The sequence below is a fragment of the Struthio camelus genome, chromosome 7 (genome assembly GCF_040807025.1).
Source record: "Struthio camelus isolate bStrCam1 chromosome 7, bStrCam1.hap1, whole genome shotgun sequence".
Taxonomy (NCBI): Eukaryota; Metazoa; Chordata; class Aves; order Struthioniformes; family Struthionidae; genus Struthio; species Struthio camelus.
The window spans coordinates 25,200,026-25,210,901 of NC_090948.1; the positions used below are offsets into that span (position 1 = coordinate 25,200,026).

General features: G+C 45.1%; 1 protein-coding gene across 19 annotated transcripts in view; it reads right to left on the reverse strand.

Annotated features, from left to right (window-relative positions):
• CAMK2G (calcium/calmodulin dependent protein kinase II gamma) overlaps window positions 1-10,876 on the reverse strand; it is a 278,435-nt gene that overhangs the window by 136,042 nt on the left and 131,517 nt on the right. Inside the window, exon 1 of one of the 19 annotated variants that reach the window (XM_068950460.1) lies at window positions 2,012-2,032. The exons of the other annotated variants lie outside the window; for them this stretch is intronic. The gene's annotated coding sequence lies outside the window, so the exon portion shown is untranslated. Of the gene's footprint in view, window positions 1-2,011; window positions 2,033-10,876 lie in introns of those variants that run through there. 19 annotated transcript variants of the gene reach the window in all.

The window sequence follows — 10,876 nt, forward strand, 5'->3', positions numbered from 1 at the left end:
CAGCACTAGGCTGTTGTTCCCTTGGGAAGAGCCACCACCCCATGGAAGTCACACCTGCTGGCTGAAATAAAATCTGCAGAACGAACACCTGTCTTAGCTTCAGCAAGATCTCAGCTCTTAGGCAGGCACGGAGTAGGTGAAAGCATGGACTGTCCCTGCCTCCACCAGACACCCCTGTGGGCACTGCTGGTGCTGTGGTCACAGTACCGCACCACATGGCTGCTGATTCTCTACTTGGAGCCAGCTCTTGCTCCCAGAAGCTGGGCCCAGTGATCCAGCCCTAATTATTTGCTGCCTTAATGAAGTCAAATGAGGACTTGAAAATCCTATTCCCAACTCACACTTAGCTTCAGCAGGGGAGAACAGAGGAGTTAAAAACTTAATTGTATTGATTTTTGCATGTCACTGGAAATGCCATTACATAACGTAACTCAAATGTTTTACAGGCACACACCACAACTTTTGGAGCTCCCATATGATCTATTTTCTCTTGGCACAATAGGCTGCTTTGAGGATAGCCCCATATTATGCCCATATTTTCTGTCAACACCTTAGAGGTTCTCTAAACCCAAACACTGCTTATTCATTTATTTCAGTTATTTATTTCAATCTATCTTCTAATCATTTTGTCAGAAGGTACAATCCTCTCGTTCTTTTGGAATGGAATGCACTTCCTGGTAGCTGGCACAGTCTCTTCAGCATTTTCTAAAGCATATTTACCAACACTGAGACTACAAAGGTGACTGCCTAGATCATGAGTCTGTGAGGCAGAAATGACTGTGACAACATTGTTTCTTTTCTGCATATGATACACTGTGGCAGACACAATCCTGAGCTACAACTCCTGCACAGCTGATTTAGAAATGCAGCCTTCTTATAGATGACACCAAGCACACTTTGTGCATAATATTTGCATGTACTTGTCTGTCCATCTGCTAATAGGCCAAATACTGCAGAAATTTATCTGACTGTAGAGACCAGGATTTGGCCTTCTATGTCAGCAACACCTTTTCCCCCACTTTGTTTGTTAGTTACAAAGTTTATAGTTAGTCCAGTAGCAAGTGTAGCAAGTGTTGTATTAAGTGAAAAGAATACTTATTCTCAGTGGCTTCTGGTTGCCTGAATCCTACTAAGCCTAGTAGTGTTCTATACAAACACCCCCAGCGGGGTTCCTGTAGCCTTGGACAAATGGCTATGTTTGTACAAATGCAAGGCCCAGAAAGAACAACATCCAGAACTCAGGTTTCCAGCGTAACTTTTTTAAGTGCTAGCACAGGTAGATAGTCAACAATGTCCTGCACACACTGAACTTGGGTACAATCCTCTCCAGGAGAGTTGCTTCTGCAACTGTTTTGGCGATAAGAACAGAGGACAAGTAATCTTCAGGCCTCGCCCACAGCTTTCAGCACTGTGATGGAAGTATATGTGTTCTGGGAGAGAGACCTGCAGGAACGCGTCTCTGTGTGAGTCCATCCAGTACCAATGGGAGGGCACAGAAGCACTGCTGAGTACTTTGCTCACAAAGGCCTGCCTGTAGCATATACAGGAAATGTTGTAACAGGGTCAACAGGCAAGAATGCAAGCAGGAAAAAATAGGAAAGCTACACACAGCTAAACCAAACGGGGCATGTCTAAGTGGAAGGTGGAGGAGAAAGAGTTTCAGTGATTACAGGAAAAGTCCTGCTCTCATTGACTCAAAAGAAGAGGCCACTGGCGAGAAAGAGCAATTCTAACAGCCTTTTTATCTGGCTATCTATTGCCAATGCAATTTAGCATTTACAAACAAAGCATCAAGCCAAACAGGTACTGAGCATCCTTTGCCCAGCACAGCAAGCTCTTAAGTCCTACAGACAGTAGGGAAAATGGAACGCCATGGTACACAAAACCATGGGAGGTCTGTCCCCAAACTAATTGGCTTTAAATTTCTTTCTTAACAGTCAAAAAATTTTACTGCAGAGGAGGATTATCATGGCTATATGACTGGGTACGGCACGGAAAGAGCTTTGCTCACCAAATAGTTGAGATGCTTGGATGTCCTCAAGAAAGCATCGCCGAGAGACATCTAGTGGCAGCAGCGATCTTTGCACTGGAGGGCTACTGCAAAATAAGCCTCCGGTAAGTATTCACTGCAAAGTTAATTTATGTGTAATTCAGGCTAAGGCTGAATAACTGAACACATAAATCATTTCCAAGCGCAAAGAATGCCAGGTGCCAGGACTGCTACACTGCCAGAGGATTGAAAATACATCCACAATACTTACTTTACAATATTAATTCTGGGGTTTAATTAGCTAAGCAAACGCTTCCCATTTAAGGAACTTTAATCTGCATTCTCCACACTGCAATTCTTAGAAATACCTTTGATTTTAGGTCTAATGTCCTGGAGCATTTCCCATTCTCTCCCTGGTTTCAAACTATATTCAACCAGCTTTAACTGTGTGCGTCTCCTCCTCTTGACATTACAACTTTTGCTCTTGCTGTGCTTTTAGCACTCTCTTTGTGCTCATTTGTTAGCGTTCCCTTGTTAAAATCTAATCCTACAACAGGATCTTGAAGCAGGTGACCCTGCCCTCTCATCACAAATCATTTCCTCCGCTGAACTGTTATTATGTCTTCTTTTAGGTAAATAGAGCTCTTTAGAGATGGGCTGCTTATTTGCACAGGCCAGCAAGTGTTTACATAGTGATGTACAAGAATAAAACGAGATAAAAAGAGTTGCAGTAAGTCATGTCCGAACATCATTACATAGGCAGAACTACTAGTCAAGTCAAAAAAAAAAAATTGTACAGAAAGGACAGAGATGAAATTGAGCTTTCCCTTTTTTTCTACTGTTTACCTCAGTGGAGAAATCACAGCCATCATTTAGATTGAATTTTCCATGACTAAAGAAAATTTTTGCACTTACAAAATGATCTCAGCTGCTCAATATCTTTTAATTACTTAAAGGGGAATTGACAGATGTCCAGGAGTACGTTTGAGGAAAATACCTGATTTATACAATATAGCCAAGTACATATTTTCAAATGGATTTTCTGAGAATCTATTTAAAATACTCCTTAAGTATTAAGCATAAAAAGGAGGAAGAAAATTCAGAGTAAAATGCTGAAGTGTACCTCAGGCTCCTGCCATAATTCACGTCACCAAATCACTAATCCTGGGAATTGCTGTCTGTCATGCCTCTAACATCAGGATGGGCTAGCTGGGGGGGTAATCATCTCTTTTGTGTGCATCTCAGAAACCTCCTGCTGCAAAACATCTCTAAGCACCAGGATATACTGCAATAAACAAACAAATCTATTTCAATCATTAATTTCTTGTGTTTTTCTGAAAATAACAATGCCATTCCATGTTTGCACAATACACAACAACAGGGGAGAAATCAGAGAGACCTGAAAGGGAATCTCTTAGCACCTCGGAGAACTATACTGTGAATTAAGGTTTTTCAGGCTGAAAGTGCCACTTGCATCTCTCATGTGACACACTACAGGCAGGAGGACCTCTAACTGCTGGAATTAACAGTTTGCCTGGAAAACCTTAGCTTAAAGCCTAACCTCCACCGAGAGTCTCTCTCTAGGGTCCCTTCAAATAGCTTTCCACTAGAAAGCGGCAACAAGGAAAAAAAATCCTATATATTGAGGAGGAAAAAAGCACTTAAGAGATCTAAAGTAAAAGATACAAAACACTAGGAACTGGGGAAGGGTGGCGGGGTAGGGTAAGCATTTGCTTAATTGAAGCAAGTAATTGGCTCAGCGTTAATGAGTTCAGGAGGTGCAAGGAACCAGACCAGACCTGATACCGAGGTAGTTCCTCCATAAGAGGAATCCTTAAAACAACAAACCCTGTATGCACTTGAGAAGTACAGCTATGGTTACACGATCATGTTTATTTTAATTACATAAGTGCACAGTGCCTCCAAAAGGCAGCATCCCACCCTCTTCCACTCTCACGTCTGCTTGTTCTCACTGCTTTTCTTTTGCCTGCACTTACATTCATTGCAGATAAATGTCAAGGGATGTTCATGGGGGAAAAAAAAATATCTCAGCTTTACAAACAAAGTGATGGACCCTGAGCTGACTGTTACCAGTCACAAGAAGGAAGAGCAACAAGGATGGCCAAAGATACTGAACACCGCTGTACAAGAAAAGACCAAGGAAACTGGGACTCTTCAAACTAGAAGGGAGACAACCGAAAAGTGATGTGAAACTTGTTCATAAAACAATGAGTAGTAGAGGAGAGGATGGATAGGAATCCAGTCTTTACTCTCTCATCCAATACAAGACCTATGTGGCATCAGATGACATTAATAGGAGCTTGGTTCAAAGCAAACAAAAGGAGAAAGTGGCTCTTCACGCAATGGGTATTAAGCCCATGCTATTCATTGCCAAAGGATATTGTGAATGAAAAAGTTCTACATGCAGTCAAGGGGAGACTGAATAAATTAACGAAAGACACCCCCCCCCCCCAAGTTGCTAAATAACATATAGAAACACAAAAACCACATTTCTCTGTAACTCCCAAAGTTGACAGTAGTACATCCAGCCTAGGAGAGTATTAGGAGGAAGTATAGATGCCCTATTCTTACTCTTCTGTAAGTATTCACTTAGGCCACTGTAACTCGGTGCACCTCTGCTCCAGACGCTGTACAGCAGTTCTCAGGTTCTCATGCAGCCAAGGAGTGACTACAATCAGGAGACTGTTCCATATGAAAATTGATCTGACCAACTCCAAAAACTTGGGTAGTTTTCAGTCAGATCAGTATGCTGCACAGGCCCAGAGTGTGGCCATACAAACACCTGTGTGACACAAGGGACATGTGGGAAGAATGGCTAGTAATGGGGAAAAGGCAGGACCAGTCCTTTTAGCAACACTGCAGGTTCATGTTCATTTGAGACAACCACATAACTCTGGCCTTATCACCTTTGGCAGGTGATAATCTGTATCTGAGTTTAAATCACGCCTGCTCCTACAACATCAAAAGAAAAGCTGACAGCTTAAAGTGTCATCACTTCTGCCTTGCAGTGGTATATCGATTTGTCTTGTTCCAGCTCTGCACATTTTCCTCTGCAGAGGGGCTAACCACAGGAAGGTGGACAGCATATATCTAGATGTTCCCATAGCCCTTTGGAAAAGGTAGGGCCCTGAACAGCTCTCCTGAGCATACTATCTTTACCATGGGGAAGAGTCTCCTCATAATCGCCATTCAGCAGTTCCTGCTCAACTAAGAACAGGCTTGCATGCCGCGTGGGGCGGGAGGAGCAGGAGGAGGCTGTCAGGGAGTTTCCACACCCTGCTGTGGCCTCTCTGACTCCAAAGGCAAAGCATGGATAAGACCTTAGGTGCATAGTGTCCAGCTCTTTTTGATGTCAGGTGTTGACTGTAAGAGGTAGGAGGATGGAGGATGAAAGGATCTTTCTCCTCAGCCCTGCCAGCCCCTGACCTTGCTCTCAGGCCTGCTTTGCCTATCAGCCATGCTGACTTTCTTGAAATGGGGTAAAAGTCATCTGCTGTGGTCCACTGAGGGAAGTAGATGCCAGAAACATGATTTCAGGGCAAGAAAGTCAACTCTATTTGGGCCTTACAGCCTGGTGAGACACCTGAACGTCTTATACAAACAGTCCAATACTATTTTCCCTTCAGCCCTACTAAACACTTTAAGGGAGAACCAAGAACAAAGCTAAGGACTGTTAAAGTAGCATTAGAAAAGATAGGACCAGTCATAATTCCTTCATGCTCACCCTTTCTAGGATACTAAACTTCACAAAAAGATTTGGAGTACAAACAAACTAGGATCTAAATCAAGCATAGCCCTCCTTAGAGTCACAGGTTTTATGATCTGGGGTGAATGGGAGAAGGAACAGAAAGGAACTGTGATAAATGCCACAAACTTATGCTTCCCATTAAGAAGCTATTCCTGGTATTTTCCTCTGGACTTCACTAAATCAGGTAGCTTTAGACTTTTGCTAGATGAATATCAGGCTTCTAGGTCTCAGAACAACAGGATATGAATAGATCAGGCCATTCTTACCCTCAGAAACATAACTGTCCTCCACTAGTCATAAGCAGCACCCACCACCATTCGCACCCTTCAGCCTGAGCCTCAGGTGTGAAGGCAGTATGGGCTGGACAGAGCTGAGCCAGCGCCTCCCAGCCTGAAGGAGCTGGGTAAGATTCTCATGATCTCCACTACAGGCTCTGAACGCTCCCTCAGGCCTCCAGCTGAGCCTGCACAAATTGATCACAATGCTCGGCAGAGGTTCACAGCCCTTGGGAAAACAAAGATAATCCAACCTAAGATATCAAAGTGGCTGCGGCCTTCAGAGCAATTTTTTGCATAGCCTTCTCACTTGGCTTATATTTATTGATATACTCTTTTCCTCTGAAGCCTGAAACAGCTTCAAAGTCTTTTCCAACCTTCCTCTCTGCAGAGTGCACACATAGCTACCATAATGCAATTCCCTCTTCCATTTCCTAACAGATTTATAATTTTAAACTCTGGTCCCACAAGATGCTTCACTGTAAATAGACCTTGGTGCTTTCATAAATCCACAGTTCAGTAAGTAGCATAAGCATTTAGAAGTGGAAAGGGGAATGATCCAGAGGGAAGCCAGACAGATGTGAGCTGGATATGATAAAGGCTAGAATAAAGTCTGTGAAGTCCAACAGCAAGTTAATTCTGTACATCTGGAAGAGTGATATAAACTGGTGCAAAAGCCACTTGATACCAGAGGGTAGGACAGCAGCTGTGAAGGATGAAACTCGCAGCTACTCTCAGGTAGGCTGAAAAAACAGGGGTATGGCACTGGAGTCCTTGTCACCACCCTCACCAGAAGATGTAGCAGCTGGGCGGATTGTGTGTTAGTAATAGGGCTCCCACCATCAGACATTTCAAAGTAGAGCTATGCGAGTTTTGAAAAATGCAGCGTATTTAGCTAGGCAGACATTTCTGCTTTGGAACGTCTTGTCCAGGCGGCATTTTCCATTTTTTAACAGCTGTGCAGCGCAGCGATGGGCAACCCGGCGGGCGCGGCAGGGTGCACGGGCTACGGCGCCGCGCCCCTGCCGAGCCGGGGCCGGGGCCGGGGCCGGGGCCGGGGCCGGGGCCGGGCGCGGGGGGCCGGGCTGCGCGGCGGCGGGGCGGGCGGCGGCCGCGAGGGGGCGCCGCCGCCCCAGCTCCGAGCGGGCGCGGTCCCGGCCCCGGCCCCGGCCCCGGCCCCGGCCCCGGCCCCGGCGCGGCGGGACGGCCCGGGCTGCCCCGGCGCGGCTCCCTGCGCGGCGGGCTGCGGCAGGAGCTGCTTTCTACTCATCTTCAACCGTACCAACCTCTTACCGCCATCGAGGGAGAGGGGAAAGGGGCTGCAGCCACCCAGTGGCAGCCCTTCCCCGCACTGCCGTCCCCGAGCCTCCCCGGCGGCGACCACCGCAGGCCACCCGCTGGTAGTGCTGCCCGGCCGCACGGGTAGGGACCAGGGGACCACAGGAAAGGCTGCATTGCAGACGGTTAGGAATAAAGCATCACAGCTCATTTGGAAATCACCATGGATGTCGGCAATTAGAAAAAAAGCATCATCTACAGGAAGATGATTTAAAATGCATAATGACCAGGCTGCAGATGAGATTTCTAGGCTAAGCAGATCACTAGCCTGATACAAGACAGTAACTCTAATGTTTCTGTCCTGGACAGTGACAGTGCCATAACCCCATGTCATCACTAACGGTGAAGAAGGTCCCACTCCTATGGTGCACAGCTTTCCCAGATAAGGATCATGGGTTTGAACCCTAAAAAGCAGATCTAGATTTCATGACAGATTTGCACCTCCATACAATGCCAGATTACAACTTTGCCTACAAACAACTTCAGCCAGGCAAGTCCAGATCTGCATCCCAACATCAGGATTTCAAAACACACAAGTCAGTTTGTATCTGTTTCATGCATGCAAAGGCAGCCTCTCCCCGGTCATGGGAGAGGAATCCAGGTGCCACTGCACCATGGCTCCCCCAAGGCCCCACACTCAGTCCTCACAGTCCTCAGCCAAAGCTGCAGCCGCTTCTGCCGCCTATGACGAGCTGTGCCTCGTCCATCAGGTAACCCACTAGAGAAAAGGGGGAAATGCTGGACAGTAGCTGTGGAGCACCTCCTGTCACAGAGCAAGCCTGCATGGACCACACGCGAATAATGTCTATTCCTACCTGAATGCAAACATGACTCAAGAGCCAACTGCACGAGTTGCAGATTCACTGTGCAGGGCTTGACGGTCTGCTATTTGTAAACAAAAGGACTTTTGGCTCCTTGGTATTTCCCTGTTGTCAAAAGACACAAATCAGTTGGTATTGCTTTCATCTGCAATGACATTTTGTAGTTTATTCAGAGCCTGAGGCTTGAACATGAACAGGCCTCCGCCAATGGTTTGGACTAGACGGCCTGCACCTGACATTGCTTCCAGGCTATTTTCTGGCTGTTGTTCGGGTGTGGCCAAAATCACAAAAGAAGTTATTTTTATGACTAAGATATTAGAAATCTTATATGGCCGGAGACTTCTGCTCGAGTTGTACTTAGTGTTCTTATTAGTTTATAAAATTTTATTCAAACCACTAGAATTTTAAGGACAAAACTTGTTCAAACTTGTTCAAAATATTACACGGACATTTTAAATATGATCACTGGATTTGTGCAAGCTATATAGGAGACATTAGTTTGAGATTCATGCCGTTTAGAACTATCCTGACAGCAGCTCAAGACTCCTGTAAAGGCAAGATTAAACCCTGTCCCTGTTCAGCCTCAAACACAGACCTAGCGTAGACTAGGAGTAGTCAGCACCTACCCACACCACAGGGCTCGGTACTCCTCTGAGGTATATGAGGGAACATCTGGGTGTGGTGCACAGGCTGCTTGCCTTCCTCAAACAAATCAGTACTCTTCATGGTCTAACTCCTGCAATGCCTCAGCAAATACTGAACAAATCCAATCAATATTGGGAATCTCCTGCAAGATACTTACCTGCAAATTCAGCTGAGAAGGAGGAATTGATGAAAGAGCACAGGATAAAACAACATGAGACATGGTACGTTTCTGTAATAACATTCAGTTTAAACTTAACACAGACTGTGAAAAGTCCTTTTGAAATAAAGCATCTATCTGCAAACTAAGGTACCCTGGAAGAGCTGTGATCCAGTAAGATAAGACAAACATCATCAGACAATTTACATTCACAAATATGGGCCTGGAATTGTCCCATGTTCAGCTCCTGCTTCACTGTGGCCTCAAATGAGCCCTACTCGTCTTACCTCTATCTTTTTATTTTCAAGATGATGATACTACTTGCTAACTGTAAATCACATATAGTGCTATGACTGACAACTGCTATATAAAGAATGAAGAACTGTTAACAGTCAGTGGAGCTATGCCAGTGCACAGCCCCTGCAAATTTGTTCTATTCTTACTGTGGGTGTAAGATCATTTAGCCAACGAATGTCAGTGTGTGTCAGTAACCAGACAAACCTGTAGCCAGTGAGACATGAACACTACGCAGGGTGTGCATCACGTTCAGCAGTCCATGATTAGTATTTCTTTCTACTAGAGCTTATGCTTTTATACTCCACAATAATAAGCCCCAGTTGCTCAGGTAACTTCATTTTTGTACTTCAGTATTCTGGAGACTGTGGCCACCCAGGCAGCTTAAAAAGGACAAACAAAAAATTGGGAGAAAATTACTTTTGCTTTATGCTGAACCTAACTGTGTATTCCCTTTGCAAACAGGAGGAGGGGCTGTTGTTTGGGGTTTAGAGCTCCCGGGACAGTTTGCCATAGTTGAGGAAAACGCTTACTGCAGATGTATTATGTTACGTGCTGCTGTTTTTAATTGCTTTTCAAAATGTGAAGACAGCTGTGATATTTGGAATAGGTGGGTGAGTTGCACTAATAAACTTTGTTCTGCAGCAGATCGGTTCACCATGCAGGCTCCTCCATGAAACTTTGCCAGTACCCTGGGCAGTAGGGAAGGAAAGAAAGGATCCTAGCCATGCCCTACCCAGCCAAAGAAGCGAACTTGAACAACTCTTTATCTTGGAGCTGTATTACCAGAGGTCTACATTCTTTCTCATAAGATCCTATAGTAAGAGCAGCTAGCTATAACTACAGAGCTATAGAGCTACTGTGTTCAACTGTGCTTTTTGAGTAAAAGCCACACTGAACATCAGATTTAGTCGAAAATTATTTGGCCAGTTGAGAACTTAGGAACTAGTGGTTCACTACTTGCAATAGAAATGGGTAGCTAGCAACGTTCCTTGGTGGAGGGCTCAGTGGGGCTCCTCAGATCTTTGGAAACACTCCAGTTCCAAGCTAATATCCATCTGGAGGCTGTTCCCAAAAGATTATAGACCCTGGGCCCAGCTGGTAATGTATGAAGCAAATTTATTGCTTCCTTTTGGAAGAAATAAATGTTCTGGGATTTTGACTCACCTAGAAGTGAGTTGGAGGTTTGGTGGTGATGCTGATTACAGCTGGGTGTTCTTGAGTGATGGGAATTGGTGCAATGAACTTCACCCAGTCCTTTGGAAGCCAAGTGTGTAGGTTTCTTCCTGGGACTTTAGCACAGAGTCTCAGCCCCAGATGTGGAGTGCGTTCCTCACCAGCAAGTGAAGAGCCAAATGAAAACGGCCTGTCTCAGGGTGAGGAAGCTTTGCCTCAGCAAAGCTGTACTCTGCAGACCCCACAGCCATTTTTTTTTTTTAAGCTATGAATAAGCCTAGAACTAAAATCAGACAAGACATCAGCAAGGCATCTAGTGGAAAACAAGCAGATTGAAATAAAATAGCTGGAGGAAAGCCATTGCTCTCACCCTATCACTCCCGGGTAACTTGCTTTATAATAAAACTGGAT